This window comes from Silurus meridionalis, chromosome 6, assembly GCF_014805685.1.
Source record: "Silurus meridionalis isolate SWU-2019-XX chromosome 6, ASM1480568v1, whole genome shotgun sequence".
NCBI lineage: Eukaryota > Metazoa > Chordata > Actinopteri > Siluriformes > Siluridae > Silurus > Silurus meridionalis.
In genome coordinates, this window is record NC_060889.1 from 8,885,358 (window position 1) to 8,905,803 (window position 20,446).

Genomic DNA, 20,446 nt, shown 5'->3' on the forward strand with positions numbered 1-20,446 from the left:
GGGAAACATTTTTGTGTCAGAAATCATATGTTTAAATGCATTACTCAACAAAACTCAAACCTATTTTGAGAACCGGTTAAGAAGAAAGGAAGTGCGCACGTTCCCTATTTGGGAGCCCAATGCCAGTTTAATCATGCACTCAGTCCAGATGCTGCCATCTAAACTTTTCCAGTTCTCCACAGCTTTGCCATGGATCGCATCTCTCATCACTGACGACAGTAAACCGCTGCACCACACATGATACTCGGCTCCCGTGACCAAACAATGGCATGTACACAGTGAGCAAAATGGAGAGTACAGATTCATACCTAGTAGAAACCGTGGAAACAATAACACAGTTGCCCATCTCACTGAGATATACTAGAACATTTGTTCAACTACTGAACTGGGCAAAGCTGGCTTTGTTATTGTGGGAAATCACCGGCTCGACCAGCTTTCGGGGATATCCAATCAAATCAAAAGAAAGCGCGAGTGTGCCGGTTATGTAACTGGAAGATTATGGGTCATTATCTACCCCTCACTATTCAGCATTCATGGCAGGCTGAACTGAGCAGCTGGCCACAAACTGACACTCTACTAAACTGCAGAAATGCTCATTCCAACATTTTATTAACGCTTTCCTCCTAATATATCCAAATCCTGTTACACCCCCCACGTGTATTTAGAAGCAGAAATACGCCTGCTTCACGTCGATCAAATTTGCCTTGAATGAAGATACCCTGTATAAACAAAAGTATTGGGACACCTGACTTTTCCTTTTATATGTGGTTCTTTCCCAAAATGGTACCACAAAGTTGGAGCCACGTAACCGTATGAGATGTCTTTGAATGTAATAGAATCCAATTCCCCACTGTCCACAAAGTCAGCTGCATGAAGATATGATTTGCATGGGTTGGAGTGAAAGATCTTGAATGGCTTGTTATAGAGCTTTGACTCTTGTGGGAGATTGAACCTAAATCCCCATTACAACACTACAAACCTAGGGGAACATCTTTCCATAAAAAGTGGAAGTTATTGTAATAGCAAATGGGGATAAATTTTCAAATGACTCATTATGAAATACTAGTACAAGCCATAACAGATTCAACCTTCAAATTAATTTAATTCATTTGTACACTGACTGCAGTTAAACCTGCTGTAACTTTCTTCAACAGCTGAATGAAAATCGATTACGAAACTCTGCTAGCACATTTCCCACTCAAGTTGTGACAGAATGGTGTTTTTTTAAATATATATATATATATATATATATATATATATATATATATATATATATATTTTGTAATAAGACGAAACAGAAACTACAGTATATGTCTAGAGATATGTGGCAAAGTCGGGGAAAAAAAAGAACATTGTCTTCACTTTCCCGGCTGCACAAACACAAAGAACATGCTGTAAGCATGAATGCATAGTTTTGCTAATCACGTAGGAGGGGCAACTTTGTGAATGATGAGAGTAAAGCTTATATAAGCTTTCAGTTCATTCTTTGTACATGTAGGTACACGAGTGCCCACAAAACTAATATTTAACCTTATTAGAAAATAATCACATCAGTGAGCCATAAATTCCATTTCCCACATTTCTTATATAGCGTCAGTACATATAGCCACCAGGAAATATCTGTGCAACCAAGTGTATAATTACTTTTGGTGTTTATTACCTAAAAGTGTGGTAGGCATTTTCCTGTATAGCTTAAATGGTGGGTAGTTTCTGATCGACCAACAAGTTGACAGTCGCTTGACACTCACTTTGTATTTTAATTTTCACTTCAAATGTTCTACAAAAAAAACAAACAAAAAAAAAGCATAGAAATATATTTAATACACTGCGATTCATACAATATCAAATGCACCCAAACAGCAGAAACACTGTGGATAAAATCCCAAACCGCTGCCTTTTCACTCATTTCAGTGAAACGTGTCACATCAGCAAAACTATATTTGGACACAAGCTTGTGAAATGATGTAAATTGCGCTACATCTGGTGTTAAAGACTTAGACACGTGCACAAAAATGGCAAAATTTATTGAATTAAAAAAGTGGCTTGGTTTGGACAGAGAAGTTTTGAGACATGATTGCATTTGTGGTGTCTCGTCCACAGCACAGAAAAACCTTGTGAGCCTTTTAAGAGAAAAATGATACAAAAAAAAAAATGAATAAATTAAAAAAATCATCTATTTTTCTGTTTTTAGAGGAAGGTTCTTTCAGTCTAATTGTATCGAGTTCTTTTGTTAGGAAGTATGAACCATGTAAAGTACTGGATCAACTCCAGTTACGTGGAGGTTATATATTTAACCCAGGAAAAGCAGTATATTTATATTTTGTAAACTATTTATAAAAAAGAATCCCCTAACTGAAATACTCCAGTTTCCTTCCATTGTCTGACGGTGTGTGTGTTTACATGTGCGAGTTACTCTCTAATTGATTGGTTATACAGTTGATGCTCATGAGAGTGTTTTTTTTTCCAAATAGGGTGCCAATAATTTTGGAGTCATAGCTAGTGAGTCTTTCTGTTCGGAACATGTGGAAGTCTAGCAGCCCCCCTGGAATAAAAAGAAAAGAGGGAAGCATTTACTCCCCCGGTTTCCCACCTTTAAGTTTCCCTTATCAACCAAATTAGCAGGTTAGAGCGTATAGATGTGTATTGAACATGTTTATCGATATGGAAGGAGACACCAATTTGAGCACATTTTCCCAAATCGTCTATATCTATTTTTTTTGTGTCTAATCAACATTAGGATTAAGAAGAGAGGCTGATGAGACAACAACTGCTCTAACATAAGTGAAAACAGGAATCTTAACACTACCAGCATTGCTGCAGGAAGAAGAAAAAAAAAAAGGGGAATAAAAATCTTTTACCACCCGCCTACACACACCCTAAGCAAATTGTGAGGTGAGCGAACCGGAATGTGAAACTATAGTGATTTGTAAAGGTGATTGAACTTTCCGATATTCACTGAAACTGCCTGGAAGACCCGCACCCTTGCATAGAACACGCGCTCTCAAATGAACCTGTGCTGATGGTTTAGCTTTTTGACACTCTATACTGAGAATCTTTACATTTTAAATGGTGGAAATGCTCGTTTTTCCTGCCTTTATTAGGCAACTCCGGATGATGAAATTATTTATTGTGATATTTTAAAATTGACGAGGAAAAGTATATCAAGCTGAAAAGCCTCCGTTAGCGATTCGCCTTTACTAGAGAACGACCACCTGCGTAAACAGCCTTGCCTAAGTTTAAATTCCAGATAAGATATTGCAACAACACTCTTGTATCAGACTTCGTTATCCTCGAGAGATGGGAGTCTTTAACGCGAGAGTGACATCGATCTGATGCGCGAGGAGATTTTATAATGAGTATGCAGGCCTCCGTATAGTAGCATGCGGTAGACGTGTACGGGACGACCGCGCTGTCAGAGATTCCCGTGTGAGATGGGGGCCGTGTGATTGTGCGTTACAGGAGGTGTGTGCAGGCATGCCCTCCGGCTGCAGCTCCAGATGCTTGACACATTTCTTTGATCTGGTCTCAAGTTGCTAGGCTGGGTCCTACTTCGAGGAAATATTCGACATGTGGAGAAGACGAACGTGGGGGTGGGATGCCATTATGGAGAGACGAGCTTGCTGTTATTTGAAATGTAGAAACGACATTTTCACAGGTTTTAAGACCAAAAAAAAATGGAATTTGGTGACAGACTGAGCATCAGGTTCACGAGTCAGACAGGTCAGGGCAAGTAAACAATACAGGGAATGATGGAGAAGAGTTCAAACTCGAGCCATTAAACACAGCTGACCTCATGGCTCATGCTCAAGGAGCTTTCAAATGAAAAGATTTCTCTCTGCAGCTGGAGCTATTAAAATAGGATATCCCGTATAAAACCCGAGCCAAGAAAGCTCAAGGATTTTCTGCAGCAGCAGAATGCACTAGCTTCTGTGGGCTGCTTAGTCACATATTCCAAAATTACAGAACTATGAGGTATAAAGTCTTGGAAAAATTGGTTATTTATTTATTTATATTTTAATCTAATGTTAAAAGCACTGCTTTTTGGAAATCCTAAAACATTGCTCCAATAATAATCTTAGGCTCAATCAGTCCAGAAATGAATTGGTTGCTAATGAATTGGTTAATTAATTATACTTTACTCAATCTCCCCAGTTAAGATATTGTAGTATTTAACAAATGTGTTGTTTCTTTTTTTTGTTTTTTCCTGGTTGTTGTGAAAGTTTCTGGAGCGGAGGTCATTTTCTCACCCGACACTCTTTGACTTGCTCTCTGTTTCGATGAGTAACGGATACTGGCACAAATCCAACAGCCTTATAAGGTTGTTCCTTCCTCCGCAAGTTTTGTTTTAATGCCAGCCGCATTTCAAACGCTGAATGGGTGCCAAGGGAAAGCAGGAAATCTGTCGTATATCTTGAAGATAAGGAACGGTCGGCATCTTGGGTACACAAACTACAAAGCGCTGCTGTTACGGCTGTTTCCTGTGTATGCTCTCTAATAGCCTTATCTCCTATTGTCAACCTCATATTATCAGTAAAGCATGTTCAGGCTGCCTGTATTTATGCCCATGTCACACATCCCAGTGATTCCACTACCTGCATTCATGGATTGCTAAGTCATATCCCAAGAAAGAGCTCATTATGAAGGCCAGGGAACTGAGCAGTAGCAGTAAATTTGTAGATTTGGTTTTGAATGTTGCATCCACAAACACAAATTTTCTGTATTGACCTTCAAACAAAGACACGGTGTACATTTCCTTTAACCATTATTTACCCATCCCCCCTACACCTCACACCCCCTCAACATGCCTCTCTGGACCTGCCTGATCCATCCTGATGCCCTACTTCTGTTAAGAGTTCTCATCACCTCAGTACCACTCACTGCTGATAAGGAGGGCACTCAATGTACAGCCTCAACATCACCATGAGATTATTGTATATAGGAACACAAATGAACAATGGCTGTGGATTTTCTCCTTGGATTACGAAGGCTAGAAACAGTTCCACCAACAGTTCAAAACTCGGAAATGACTGATTCTCACAATCATAGTTTTGTCCATAATTTCCTGGTTACACAGTTGCACGGTTTGCCTTTATATGCTTATGGAATGGAAAGTATTAATAAACACGCCATCCGGTGTCACCCAGATGAGGACGAGTTCCTTTTTGTGCCTGGTTCCTCTCAAGGTTTCTTCAATAATGTCAGGAAATTTTTCCTCGTCATTGTCACCTCTGGCTTCCTCAACGTGGATACATTTATATCTGGAATTCTGGAATTATTATACTTCGTTGTGACAATGTCGACTGTTCAAAGAATGCTATACAAAAAAAATGGAACAAAGATCTAGAACAAACTTTACATTCTCAGCATTATCAAAACCGAACTGTACAGACACAAGTAGACAGATGAATGCGATTTTCTTTATGGCAAGACAACAAGCCTTTCTGTTGAGACAAAGACAAAGTTTTCAGACTTTGTAATAAAAAAATAAAAAAATAAAAAAAAAATCTATCTGGGCTTTCTAACCCCAACCCTGACAATTGTGTACCACATGGGCAGGCTCACCAGGAAGCCCACCCTCCAGCCACACGACTGATAATTGCTTGCACATTCTGCACTGAAAGCCACATTCATCAATGTCCTCACATGCAGTTCGTGGATACGCAAGACCTCTATCAATGTGTGTGTGCATGAAAATACACTTTGAAGCACAGTCAAATGCAATCCATGAAAATGTTTGCATTGTGGGCAAGAGCAAGTTATCTTGTGGAATATAGTGCTTTTGCTTTTCCCATTTAACAGCTCATGACGGCTTTTTAGCACACACTTGTCTGCCTTACCAGCATTATGAGGACCTTAAGCTGATTATTATTGCAGGTCCAGTGTTTGTGTAAGAAAAGAAATCTCTCCAATGGGCCGTACAAATGAGTGGAAACAAATATCCCTACAAGATCAAAACTGACAGATATTCCGTTCTTTGAAAGGACGTTTTGTGGGGACATTTTTAAAAACGTACCCCCACACACATTGCCAGGTCAATGAGAGCTCCTGAAAATAGGAAAGGAGTAGTAGGCATAATTGACCCTAAGCATGGTGCATTGGATATAATGGGCTCCGACATTGTCATTAAAACAGCATGACCCCCTGTCACAGCAGGACGGCCTGACAGCTCAGTGAGGATAACATCGGGACTCCTTAACCTCTCCGAAGCTCTCACACGCCGGCGCTGCGCCGTTACAGCTTATCAACGACAGGAAACATCTGAACACGTCATCGTAAAAAACGCATGTCAGTAAATTTAGCACAATACACACCGCTCAGAAAGTCCATCAGTCAATACAAACGATTGTATTGTTCCTTTTGTCTCGATGGCCCAGTAGTGTAGTAACAGCTTCAAGACTGCATTACTGCTGCATGTTTATTGCTGGTGCTAAATCTTCACTGGAGTAAGACAGATGTTCATTGTCATGATGAGGGTAAGCAAAGGCTGTGGTCCTGTTGCATCAGCGATTTATTTGTCGCGACGCAAAAACGCTGTGAAAGTCATGTTCGCGTCCGGCTTTGACCTTGGATGCTAAGTCCAACTCAAAGACGTCTGGATGAAATATATGTTAGCATTGGGAATTTATTTATTTTTCAAAAAAAGGTCATCCGGAGTTTACTAGAGCTTCTGAGTCAGCAAGATTCTTCCTTCCTGTACAAGAAATTATATGTATAACACAATATTTTACTAGCATTGATAAAAAGATTCTATGTACAAGCAAAAAATATCTTTACGAGATCAAACCGCTAATTAGGTTTAATTAAAAGGACTGTATTTACAAAACAAACAGACGGTACATTCGTAATACTAATGACACTCCAAACAAACCTGTTCCGCCACAGACAGGGCGATTCAAATCTATTTCAAACTGTGACTCTATAAAATTAGATGTGGCTTTCCAGGTCGTTGCTTACACGTTCGGCTGCTTCCGACACTCCGCAGATAGAATTATAGCTATGGACGTCCTGGCTGCAGCTTTAATCTCGATTTGGTGAGGAGGGGGCCGCCATAAACGGAACGTGAATGAAGCCTATTACACAGCACGTCCTAAACTTTCACAAGCTGGTGAGTATGTAACAGATGTGTTTTATGAGCTTGTCAGTTGGGCCCAAGGCAACAGTGGCACTAGGCCATAGTGTCCTCCCTGGCCTGACACATATACATCACTCAATTTGATTAAGGAGGAGCGGATGATGTGATCAGATATCCTACACTGCACCGTCATCACAACCTAAAGCTGCACAAGCTGGACAGGCAATTCCATGAAGTGCCAAAATCTGGATCCGAGCCAGCAAACTCAACCCTGGGTTGTTTTTTTATTTGAGCTACCGGTCATCTTAAACAAATGCACTCTTAGGAAACAAGCTCTGTCCAAAAACGTTAAAAGTGTTCATTGGCAAAGTTTGATGTATCCTGCAACAGAGGATTTTTGTTCAGAAAAGGTTCTAGGTAGAACCATTTATAAAACAAATACTGTAACTGTGGTGTAAAGGATTTGAGTAAATTTACTGTTGCTGTATGTTTGTCTCTAATGAATGAGCCAATGAAGACTGTGGTAAGGAAAAACTCCATGAGATGGCAAAAAGAAGAAACCTTGAGAGGAACCAGACTCAACAGGGAACCACATCCTCATCTGGGTGGCACCGAATGTCCATTTATTACGGTTCAGTTCATCGTTGTTGAGGTGTGCAGTGATAGAAGATCAAATGCAACATGTGGTCCTGTATGTTACCAATCGCACCTCTGTTGATGATGTCATTAGGGCTCAACACTCCCCTAACAACATCTACTGCCTGTGAGTGACTTTTGTAGCACTGCTGGAATCACGTTCAGTCTAAAAAGATCTAAAGTGACATGATGCTGTCATTTTATTTGGTAATTGAAGATCCCTTTTTGATTGCTTCACTACTGTCTTTTTTTTTTGGACTGACTTGTTTAATCTTTGTTTCATTCTGGCTGTAATTGTGATGTTGGTTAATGCAGTGTTAAGGTGTAAAATTCATTTGTATTTTAGGAAATAAAACTGTTTTTGGCTTTTCACCAACATGTGTCTTGTGCTTCTTTGAGCCTACGGTCAAAATGAGTAAAATACTCAGGTACAGTAATCCCCCGTTTCTCGCGATAGCTATTTTAAGTATACAGTACTGTACTGTATTAACATATTCCTTCATTTTATAATTCATAATTATATTTTTTATTAATACATTTCATTATTTCAACATAAAACTCCATAAAAACAATTCCCTATACTTTTTTTGGTCTATTGTAGTTATGTGGCAAATGCTAGTCCGCGATAAAACCAGGGGCAGGGGATTACCATACTATTAAAATCAGAAACTCAAACTTTTACTCGAGTCCCATTGGAATTGGTGACTTTTAAATTGTAAAAGTCTATTCTATTTCTATTTCCAATCGTAAAAACCATTGCACTACATGTACTCTGTATGAATGTGTAGGTGACAAATAAGATTTAATCGGACTTTGCTAAAATGTGATTTTCAGGTACTCTCTTTATACCTGAAAGATTGATGGTTGATCGCGTCATGCTTTCTGATGGGGATGGAATGACGCATTCTCTCCTCACTGTCCATCAGAGCGCCAACTGATCAACCGCGTCTATCTGTGAGCTCATGTATGCAGAATAGGGCAGTAAGCCCTGGTTTATCCAACCTGCACTGTTGAAAAAGGCACCAGAACAGAAACAAAATCACTAGCAAATGGCGATATTGTAAAAAATATATAAATAATAATAATTAAAAAAGAAGAAGACATTTAGTACACTTTCATTCTTAGGGGTGTCTGCTGATATTTTTGGCTCAGATGTGTTAGCAGAAAATCTCATTCCCAAAGCACATAAAGTGTTATTTCCCTTTACTTAACCATGTAAAAAGGGAATCATGTCTGTCTTTCATTCCGTCGCCATCCCATGCATGCAACTCTGTGGTTAACCACAAACAGAAACAATGTCTACTGAGCGACTAACCTCCACTCTAAGTTATAGTGGGTCGAAGAAAAACGGTGGGTGGCTTGAATGTGACCCAAGTCTCTTTCTCCTAGTCTTTAATACTTCAAAATCACTTTCATCTGTTGTAACAGAGTCTCTAAACAATCTTACACTCAGTTTATCAAACGCATAAGTAGCGGTGTCTTGGCCAGACGTTATATAAGCCTCTTGCAGGATTACAGCGTGAACGTTGTACAGGGTCATTTCAGTCGGTCTCTCTTTTGAGACGGTTGTTGGTAAGTAAATGGAGAATATTTAAACATCTTTATACCACAGACCTCTACGATTCTTAAATCTGACTGGTCGGTCGATTGACTTAGAGCAATTCGAACGATTGTGCTGTAATTGTGTGTCCTTATTTGAATCATTTCTTTAGCAACGTGATGTGTAATGGTAGCGACTTGACCTAATCCATGACATTCCAATGTCGGTGCTTTCTGCCATGAGAAAAGCGGAATGACTTTTTTTCCCCCTCCATCACCATTAAAACATCCAGGGGGTGTAGTTTTAGTCTGTCTTTGAACATACTTTGTGATTACAGTTACCCATAAGACAAGTTACAAACTTTTGACGGTCAAAAAGCATGACTTTTTTTTAACAAATGGTACATGACACTGCTGTATTATATGCTATTATGGAAAAATAATCAATTTCAGGATGGTACCGGTACCATCAAACCACAAGGTCTCATAATTTAAGTAGACTGGCATCCTGATAAATATTCCTCTCATGGCTTATTCCCTATTAATACTAAGCCTGCTGTGAAATTGATGAAATGTGAAAAATACTATGCAGCGTAGAAGCAAAAATGTACTTCAAATATTGTTAATTTTGTGAGGAAAAAAAATATTGTTATAGTGCACATATAGTCCTCGCGTGATAAACGTCGTTTAAGTATTCGGGGGGAAAAAACAAAAAAAACAATGCAACGTTCACCGAATAAAACCAACACATTTTTTTTTACGGTTCTAACGCAAATAAGATGCCAATGTGTTTTTCCCTGGTGCCTATATGACAAATGTTTGTCCCAGAAATATATCTCGTACCCGGTCGATTCATTCCGGTTAGAATTCGTACAGGATATCCACGGCAGCTGCACATCTACGCCTTGTAATGCTAGAATTGGAGGCATGCAAAGAGATATATATGTTCGTTTGTAGGATATGTGATACGAGATCTGTTTTTCTCCATCTCTTCCTGGAATTTCACAGCACCTTCAGTCTATTCTTGACTTGGCCTATTCCGGTTACAAGTATGTATAGTGGATCGAGTAAATTCTAATCCTGTACAGAAAACAATCTTGACCTTGCTTTTGGAATGACAAATGAAAGAAAAAAAAAAGGAAGTGGGCTTTATACGTCTAAAAGCTGCTGAATAAACAATCTTCAGGAAAAATAGGAAAAACTCGGTCCGGTTCGTCCCCGATCTTAAGGCGAAGTGAAAAGAGCCATGAAACGGAAATGTCCGCCTGCATGCCTCTGAATTCCTGATAGCGTCGGATACAGTGTGGTCAGAATCCGTGAAGGAAATCTGACACACAAAAAAGGATTATGGATTCGCAGCATTTTTTCACAACATGGAAACGTTCGAGCAGCAGAAAACAGTATCTTCAGTTCACCCTTTCACACAATTGACAATCTTGTCAATCAGATACAGAAAAAGTGACCTCGTCCAAATGGCTATATACAACTGGCAACCCTGCTACCCATAATTACTGCTAATCACTTCACCTCTGACCCCTGTAATTACTTCCTATCAGTCCACATTGCTGACACAGTGAAGCAGTAAGGGGAGAAACGTTCTATTGACCCACTGCTCCAAACCAAACAGCACTAACACTATTACTCTCACACACACTGATCCCCCATTGATTTCAGCTCTTGTGAATGGTGAAGGCAATACTGACTGTTCTTTTGTTACACATCTGAAAAAGCCCTGTGTTGATGATAAAGTTCACAAGTGGAAGGTGGTGGAGACAAAAAAACGAAACAAAAAACGATATAACTACAGTACCTCTTCTCTTAGATAACTAACAACAACTTGGCAGCTTTTTTCCCCCCATAGCGGAATAGATATATTTTTTAAATTAATTAATTATTTATTATTATTTATACTTTACCGTACTACACTGTTTACATGCTGTCTTTTGCACCTCTTGACTGCTGCTGTTTTTTGCACTACATTGTGTCTGCTTATATTCACTCCCGGGTGTAGTTTTTACACTTCTCCTCATACAGTACTGTATAGTCAGAGTATACAGTAGGTTTACTAGTTGGCGCTATCTCAGGTTTTGTGTCTTGTCTTGTGTTGTCTTGTGTTTTCTGTCTGCACTGTCTGCCTGAACTGTTTTTCATCTGCACTGTTTGCACTAGGTTGCACTCGATGCACTTTATGTAGCTTGTTGTTGTTTAGTGTAGCACCAGGGTTCCGGAGGAACGTTGTCTCGTTTTTACTGTGTACTGTGTACCACTGTGTATAGTAGAAATGACGATAAAAGCCTCTTGACTTGACTAGATTTTAGGCAAACAAGCTATCAATAGTTGCTTAGGTATGTCTAATATTTGTTGGTGTGGAAATGTGCCTTACTTAGGTCAGGAACTACAAGAACACATGGCAGGTACTGGTAACTCCCTGCATGGGACAGAAATCGCTAGCGTTCCTCACATGCCTGCGCTAAAGGGTAAGGTGGTTAAATATAAGCACTAAATCATTCCAAACTAATTGTGGGGTATAAGACAGCATATCATCTACCCACGCAGAAACGTGGTGGTGGAAGCATTACTCAATAGGGCTGCTTCTCTTTAGCTGGGAAATACCAATCTGAATTGGCACAAATTTCAGAACTAAATATAATGAAAATAAGAGCGGTCCATGCTACAAAGAAATGGGTTCTGACGCTGATGACTAAAATCCTGAGTAATTAAAAAAAAAAAAAGGCTATACATACATATACATATATATATATATATATATATATATATATATATATATATATATATATATACACATACAAAATGACAAAATCATGATGTGCTTCATCGGTAGGCTCTCACCCTACAAATGAAACTGACTTTATTTTGTGGTAAATTTTCCACATGACAACAACAAAAAAAAAAGTTGGAAAAAAGATTTTTCCTGAGGATGGATGCATTCCAGGTAGTGCTCCTTCGTATGATCTCCCACCCGAAAAACGCAGAGGTGTTCGTAGCTGCGAGCGATAAAAAACAGAATTGTTCAGACTAGTACTTCTCATTCGTAGCTCAGATATCGCCTACGTACATGTTATAGGTATGTTTGAGGCATAGATATTAAATCACGTATTTCTGTCAAGCCGGTGTGCCTCTGTGAAGAAATGAAAACGTAGTTATTAATAAAAGTAATCATCATAAACCAACATTTAAATATAAAACCGGTATTAGGGCAGCGGTTACAGGTTTTTGACAAGGTCGATTTATAAGGTATTTCCCCAAATATTAATAGTGGACATTCAGGTCATGTCAAATATTTATAAGATTAGTTTCAACTTTGTCATTGTGCAAGGTACATATACAGAGCCAATGAAATGCAGTTAGCATCTAACCAGAAGTGCATAAGTATTATTATAAGTATTATTTACAATAAATAACAGTAAATAAATAAGGTATGAGGTCCATATATACAGGGATGAGGGTGAATAATGTACAGAAGGTGCGGTAGGTAATAATATATGGTATATATAGTATATACAAAATACTTTGCGATAAGAATTATGCATAGACAGACATGTCAGAAGATAATATACATAATATGTATGTTATAACATCAGATCAACGTATGTGTAAATACACTATATGGCCAAAAGGTTTGTGGACACCCGACCATAAGATTTTTATGTGCTTTTTGAACATCCCATTCCACATTGTTGTTCCCATTTGCTGTTATAATAACCTCCACTCTTCTGGGAAGATGTTTCACAAGATTTTGAGTGTGTGCGCTTGTGGAGTTTTGGGTTCATTCAGCCACAAGGGTGTTAGTAAAGTCAGGTCACTGACGTAGAGCGAGGAGGTCTGGGGTTCCAATTCATTGAGCTCTATAGCAGGCCACTCAAGATCTTCCATGTAAATCACGTTTCCATGGAACTGGCTCAAGTTCAAGTAAAGGGTAATTTCAATGCGACTAAGATATTCAGGCACCCAAAGACATTTAATACAGTTGTGTTCCTCCAACTTTGAGGTAACAGTTTGAAGAAGAACCACGTATGGCTGGAAAAGTACGGTGTCCCCCTACTTTTGTCCACATGTTTCATGAATCTGTGTAAAAACAAACAAAAAATCCCTTTTTCTCCATGTAATGAGAACTGTATATTATTATGTAGTAGTCATAACAGCCTACTCTTTCCCACTCAGCTTAAATGTATAACCAGTGAGAAAATGGATAACCAATTGCACTGGTTTCCCTGGTGCTCACACCCATTCACATGCATTTAGGAGCAGAGTTAATATGCATGGTTAACTTTAGTACTGTACAGGAAATTATTACCTTTTAGGATAATCAAAACACAGCTGATGTAATAGTAGCAAAGCGCACTGGTTAAATTCGACGACGCAATAAGGCATTAACCGAAGTTAAGTCAAGGAGAGATGTTTCACGATCCGTGAATAATGTTGCACGTTTTTTCTCTTTAAATAATGCAACAATGCGAAACAATGAAAACCGCGTTGCTAAATGGCCTCCGTGTAGGACTTCTATCGGCGAGTCCTTCAAAAGCGAGTATCGTATTGATTCCTCGCCATCTAGGATTTCTTTTCCTATTCAGAGTGTGGTCAAGACTGCATGTAAGGGGTCTACAAAGCTTTCCATTATTAAAAGCAGCTTATAGAATCATTAGACAAGACTAATGTGCTACTCATTACATATTAACACCAGTCAATGGATTTAGGGCAGAAACAGAGTTAAACTGTCTCATGGTGCCCATGGAGATCTTGTACAGTAAATCACATGTTCCAGACATTTATAGGTCGAACGAGACAAAAAAAAAAAACCCTGCTTGCTGCCTCTTCGTTCTGAGAGGCGAAAACCCACAATTCCCACAGATCCCTGCCAGAATGTACCTGTACTCTCTTATGAAAAAGAAAACCAGAAGAACGGCTAGGATGATATTTTGGAAGCCCCTTCCCTCTTCGCTAGTTTTCATTGGCAACGGCGTGTTATTTGTCACGGTTGAATGCGAGTCCCAATCACAACCTGAGAAGGAATCCTGACGTCGTGCTAATTAAACGGGGAGCCGCGCAATATTTTTAGCCGGAGCGCACTTGATACAGCTACGCGCTTTTATCCAAGGTGTACGAGCGGAGTTCGAAACCCTCGTTAGGTGCCCTCTCTGGAGCGAGCTCACACAAAGCCGTGCCTGTCTCTGGCCTCCTGAGTGGCGGCTTTGTGGATGAGGCGCAGTGCAATGAAACCAGCAAAATTCAGGCACCCTGCCTAAGGCAGTGATGCGGTTTCGGTCCTCAGCCAAAAGTCTTCTAAAAAAAAAAATAATAAAAAAAAAAAATATTCCCACTGTCTCGTTCTTTCTTCCCCCCATACCACTTCTTCCTTTATATCTTTCTTCTCTTCTCGTTTACATCCTTCCCTTTTTCACTCACATACTATGGTGAAGCATAAACTGGTCATACATGAAACAGACTTTTGTGGTACAGAGTGTGTATGTGGGTACTGGAACAGATTTAAATGCTGGAAGAAAGATATTATCTTTCCGGCACTCATACGCTTCAGAGAAGTAAAAAGGGTCCTGCATGTGCTGTGTCAGGAAAGCGTGACAAGGGAATAATCCAGCTTTTGGAAAGAGCCCACATGTGGCTGTCTAAAAAACACTCCTCGAAAGTGTAGAAAGCACTTATTAGCTGCACTCTAAAGAGATTTCGGTTTCGTTTAAGATATCGTTAGCAGCGAAGATATTTTATATGAGAAGAACAGGTGGGGTTTTTATTTACCCATCATTTATCCATTTTTCATTTCACTTGTTTCACAAAGCACCCACATGACCTCCCATATGGCCTCTAGAGACCTTCTATCCTTTGTCCGTATTCCGTTTCATAAATCAGAACGCATTGATGTATACGTCTGTTCGAGCCATGTAAGTGCCGGACGCTGTAAACACTTCCATTGTTTCTGTATTTCCTTTGTTATTTTAGGGTCTGGAGGCTCTCTGGAATGGCTGATCTAGAATGAGTCTTATAGCTTGACTGGGAGCTCAATAGGCAGGCAGAAGCACAAGCAATAAAAAGTCTTTACACACACGTTAGAAAGGGTGAGAAGCCTTTACGTCAAACACAACCGACTAGTGAAAGAACAGAACCTTTGTGACAACGATGAAATGCTGGAAAGCTATAAAAAAAAAAAAAAAGTGTAATTGTGAACGTCTCATTATAAAAGAAATGCTTTCTTTTAGTCAATCAAAAACATTCAGACCTCTCGATGAACTCGACCAAGATTGGGGGAAATCAAAAAACCCTCCAATTAAATCATTATCGGGACTGTGATATAACTCCATTGCTCCCATCTGTCAAAAGCGATCCTCCTCTGTGGCTTTAACTGGCTAAAAGACAACCATCTGAAACCAATGAAAGCGGTCTGCAGTGCGCCGTACTATTGAGAGCCGACCACATCGCTTATGGAGCACAGAACAATGAGAGGTTGAGAGGGTGGTCCAGATAAATACAGAGCACTGTTTTAGGTTAAGCTGGCCTGGAAAAAAGAATGCAGAGGAGGGGTTCTTCCAACGAGTGTATGTTACCGCTAACACACTAGTGCTGCTGAAAGATGAAAGGATGAGGCAGCGACTATTTTGGAGATTCAAAAACGCACCCCTAAATTTGGAAACGTTTGGACGAACGAGCCAAACCGGCGTTCGCTAACGCTTAGGGTGCGCTTTTAGTTTTTATTCTTTTCCATGATACTTGGGGTTTTTTTGTTCTTCCTCGGTTTCAAAGGCTTTTCCACATTTTATTTTCAGTTGAAGTACGGATTGGAAAAGCAGGCAAAAGTGACCATGATACAGAACATGAAAGAAATGAAGCGATACATTGAAATGACTATCTAATAGGAGTCTAGTGTATTATTACTATCCTATTATAGGAATGACACTTTCACCAGCACGATTCAGCAGCCCGTGATCCAGGAAAACCCCGGTTATCATGCATTTTATAGACTTTTATATATATCATTCTCTCAGAGTTACACTGCCAGAACCAAATAACATTTTCAACTCTTATAGCTTACTTCAAATCTGTCATTAAACTTTAAACAATCTCTGTAGGCTTTTAAGTTAATATACAAATGTGTTAAATCCACCTCTAGTGCACTTAACTCAAATATAGCCTTTGAAATGAGATTGAAATGATCGGCTTAATACAAAAAGAATTCGAAGAGTCACACGCAAGAAGTCGAGTACTGAGTCACAAAGCTAAGTGCTCTCCACCTTTAAAAAAAACCATAAATATCCCCCCCCAAAAAAAACAACAAAACTGCATTGTGTCTAAACAGATGACCTCTCCATTCCATAGGGGGTCGCAGACAGGTTTATATGGTTATACATTTCCCACCACCCACCCCTGCATATGGTACCTTCGTTTTGTCCTTTCACCACAGGTATTTTCGAAGAGCAGCCAAAAGATATGGCTGATTAGCATAGCCCCCGTGACCTCTTTAGTCTACCACTGATGGCGAGCATGCTCGTCCAGACCAGATGGAGCAGCATGAAGAGCTCATCCTTCTCACCAAGGTAGAGAGCGCCGGCTGCTCGGCATTGTCCTCGCCACGAGTCATTACAAAGATACCGTGTAGTAGAACCTCAAGAAGCGCAATCCTGACCCCTTGAACAGAATGCCATGGAGGAAGCTATAACTGGGTATAACTGTTTGAGCTCTCTGTTATTAAAAGGTAAAAAAAAAAAAAAAAAAAGCCATTTGATCTGGTCAAGGCCAAAAAAAATTATATGAGAAATCTGTGGGTGGGGACAGTAAGTGGCATCTTGAGTGAGTCACCGCTGGGAAATCTCTGTACACACCGTTAAACTTTTATCATTAAGGCCATCATAATCCATCCATAATCCTTCCCCCAGGTGCTTTCAGATGCCTAGCCCGTTACAGACTCTAGTCTCAGGGCGCTCTGGGAACCATGCCCAGACCTCCCAGCTGACAGGAAAAGACCAGGGGGCTGTCTGTCATGGGGCTAACCCTGAACTCCAACAGCAGCAGTGAAAGAGGCCTGCTGAGAGGGCCAGTGACCTTACTGTAGCAGGAAAGCAAAGACGGAAGTACCGGGAGCTTTCCAGCCACAACTCCCTTTTCTCAGCCTTAGATCTTCCGGTTAAAATCAGCAAAAATGAAAAAACCTTGGCTGTGGATTTGAGGATTACCTAAGAGGTGGAGCACCGTACACTCGTAGGACGGCCGTTATGCAGAGGCAGAAACTGCCCTTGCTGAAGCAACGATAAAGCCCGCAAGCTCTCAAACAGTCAGTCGTTCAGGCTCCGGTGTGCGGTATTACACAATGGCGAAAAAAAGGCACGCCCTTAGTAATCTCGCCTTTGGTTGGATTGTGGGGGGAAAGAAAAAACCCTGCCAAATAAACGATTCGCATTCCCACGTGAACAAGGTGACAGTAACATTTTTTTGCTTTAGGACAAAGAGTTTGTCTTGCTCTGAAATGCTGAGTCATGTTGATACATGCACAAAATGTGGAAATGCTGAAGTGTCTGCCATGGAGACACATACCGAAAGGGAGCATTCTTTCAACAAGGCTTTAAATTACCTGAGACAAGCACGAGTTTTGCAACACAGGAGAGAACGAAAGTTCTCTTGGTGAGGCGGAGGAAAAAAAAAAAAAAAGAACAAAGACTGTCATACTGTTTTACTTTATCGACAAAAAAAACCCTGACTTTGAGGACATTTTCGAGTCGACAATCGACAAACTCTCTGTAGCCTCCCCAGGCTCACTATAGAAGGCAGTCCAGTGGGCATTACACATTCAATATCCAAAAAAAAAAGACAAAAAATATAAAAACCTGCTCCTGAAATTCGTTATTATTACGTTTGCTGTCTGAGCTTGAAGCATTCACGATAACACGACACACCTCTGCACTGTAGCTAGAAAGCAAGCGCATCGTGCTGAGGCATGATCTGGATGATAGAATGATCTGTACTAGGCAGATTCATTAACGCGCATGGAGACATTACAATCAGAAACATGCAGGTATGTGGAAACACGGAAGTTCTTATATAACTCTCCTGTGGTTACACATATGGAGAACAGCTGGTCAGATGTGAGGACTGAATGCCTCATGCATCCTAGAGCCTCAATGTTCTTACGCAAAGCTCGTAACTGGATTAAAAATAGTTTTTTGTCGAGGGTGGAAACGTGACGTATGATAATTATATATTCACAGTTTTCCTCAGACGGTATTAATGCACTTAGCTAGCTAGCTCACCATACATTATTATGTTACATTAGCTACTTTTTAGCCTGGATTATTAGGTTTCTCGAAGATCAAACATTGGAACAAGGGGCTTTTAGTTGCCTGGTGGGACAGCTCCCAAACATTAATTTGATCAATAATGGATGGGGTTTTATCTAATAACCCTATAACAAGGGTGATCGCTTTGGGTGCAACGCTACAATCCGACTCGAACACAAAGATCATGTGCTGGACTCTATCTTTTATGCTCCTGTTGCTATTCTTTCAGAACAGAAGAGGTCGATGTAGCCGTGTATCTAATTGCCAGCGGCAGTGACGGCCTACAACAATAGAACTACTCAAGTAAAATGAATGTTTCGCACTTCCTTGGGAACACGAAATTCGAAAAGCGGGCACTTGTGACAATTCCTGCCATTCTGTGTTCTGAAGCTTTAACACAAATAGAAGGGGGAAAAAAAGTGTTTCCTGAATTTGAAGGTTGACCTTCAACCTATATTGAATAACCATTAATCTCTCCCTCTAGGCGCATTTCAAAGGACAGCTAATGAGCACTGAAAGAAAGCCGCTAGCATGTTTGAGCACTAGTATCTAACGCAAACAGATACGGCTTCTGAGGCTGGCTATTTAAACATTTCCACTTGTCATGCCGTTTGATGCGCACTTGCTATTAACCGCTGATTTACCGGAGGGCACAGGGATATTTTAACAATAATTGGAGGTTGAACTCGCCACATTACCTACATTCGCTGTATTTATTTTTCCCTTCAAAGAAATAATGTGTAATCCAAACAAAACACTTGTGCTTGGCGCAGTTTACATGTAAACTTTACTGTGTACTGTAGCAACAATAGTTTACATATTACAATCGATTAACACTAAAATTGATCAACGAACGTGCAACATGCAAACCTTTTCCGTTCCGAAAAAATCATTTACTGCTGTTAATAATGTATCAGTCTAAACACACCCTGGTGGATTTTATTTTACATTATTGAACTTAGTGGAAAAAAAACAAAACAAAAAACAAGGGTTTCAGGGGTCCAAAAAGAAAATCGAGCAAGCACCAAAAAAAGTGTAAATCGCTCTAGATTATTGACTCGTTTGCCATTAGGGGGGGAAAATAAAAAAATAAAAAAATACTTTTCTGATAACTTATAACATTGTAATTAAACCACCAAACTGCTATGTAAATATCCATAAAGGTAAAAAAGCACTGACTAGATCAAGAAACTAGACCAATGTTTTTACAATATATAATTTGAATTATAATTGTGAGGCTTGGTGGTGAGAACGAGCGAAGTGGGGAATCTCAAACCTTCAGGTGCGACTGCTTATTCCTCACCTGTTGGCCATTGAAGATTACCCGCGATGCAAATAAAAGGAAACCCCCAGCACTCTCTTGTACGAAGTGTACTGTTTAATTTCGCAGGTGTTGAGATCTTCAGATTAATAGTGCCCGAAAACTCGAGCCCGCTTAGTTTTATTATCTCGCGGCAAACACTTTCAGTCTCCAGTCTCCCATGGCAACTGTGCCGTGCTTATCTTATTCGAGTCTGTGTTCTGAAAAAAGAAAAGAAAAAAACTCAGGCTAACCAGGCATACCGCATGCCTGTGTCGTGGTTTTTCCTCAAACACGGTATTGTTATTTATATTGCACAGTCAGCAAATGTCTATGAATGAATTGAACCCGAAGCTTCGTCCCAGCGGCGGCGCACCTGCTGATAACGCATCTCGAGTGAAAAGAGCGCAAAGATCCAGCGCTGTTTCCTTTTCAGTCTTTCAATACGACCCACTTTCTAGGCATATTTACACCTATATTTAAATCACACCTGCATATGCAGCCCCGAAGCTACGCGTTTATGGCCGTGCTGGTGACTGTGAAGTGTGTCACAGAGCTCGAGTGACATGGATACACCGTACCCCAATCTACCACATGGTGTCC

At 40.0% G+C, this 20,446-nt stretch overlaps 1 long non-coding RNA gene across 2 annotated transcripts in view; it reads right to left on the bottom strand.

Annotated features, from left to right (window-relative positions):
* Positions 1–20,081, bottom strand: part of LOC124387623 — a 40,700-nt gene extending 20,619 nt beyond the window's left edge. Inside the window, exon 1 of one of the 2 annotated variants that reach the window (XR_006926195.1) lies at positions 19,847–20,081. This is a non-coding gene — a long non-coding RNA (uncharacterized LOC124387623). Of the gene's footprint in view, positions 1–16,652; positions 16,901–19,846 lie in introns of those variants that run through there. The other variant, XR_006926193.1, reaches the window with a different exon arrangement.
* Positions 20,082–20,446: the final 365 nt, after the last annotated feature.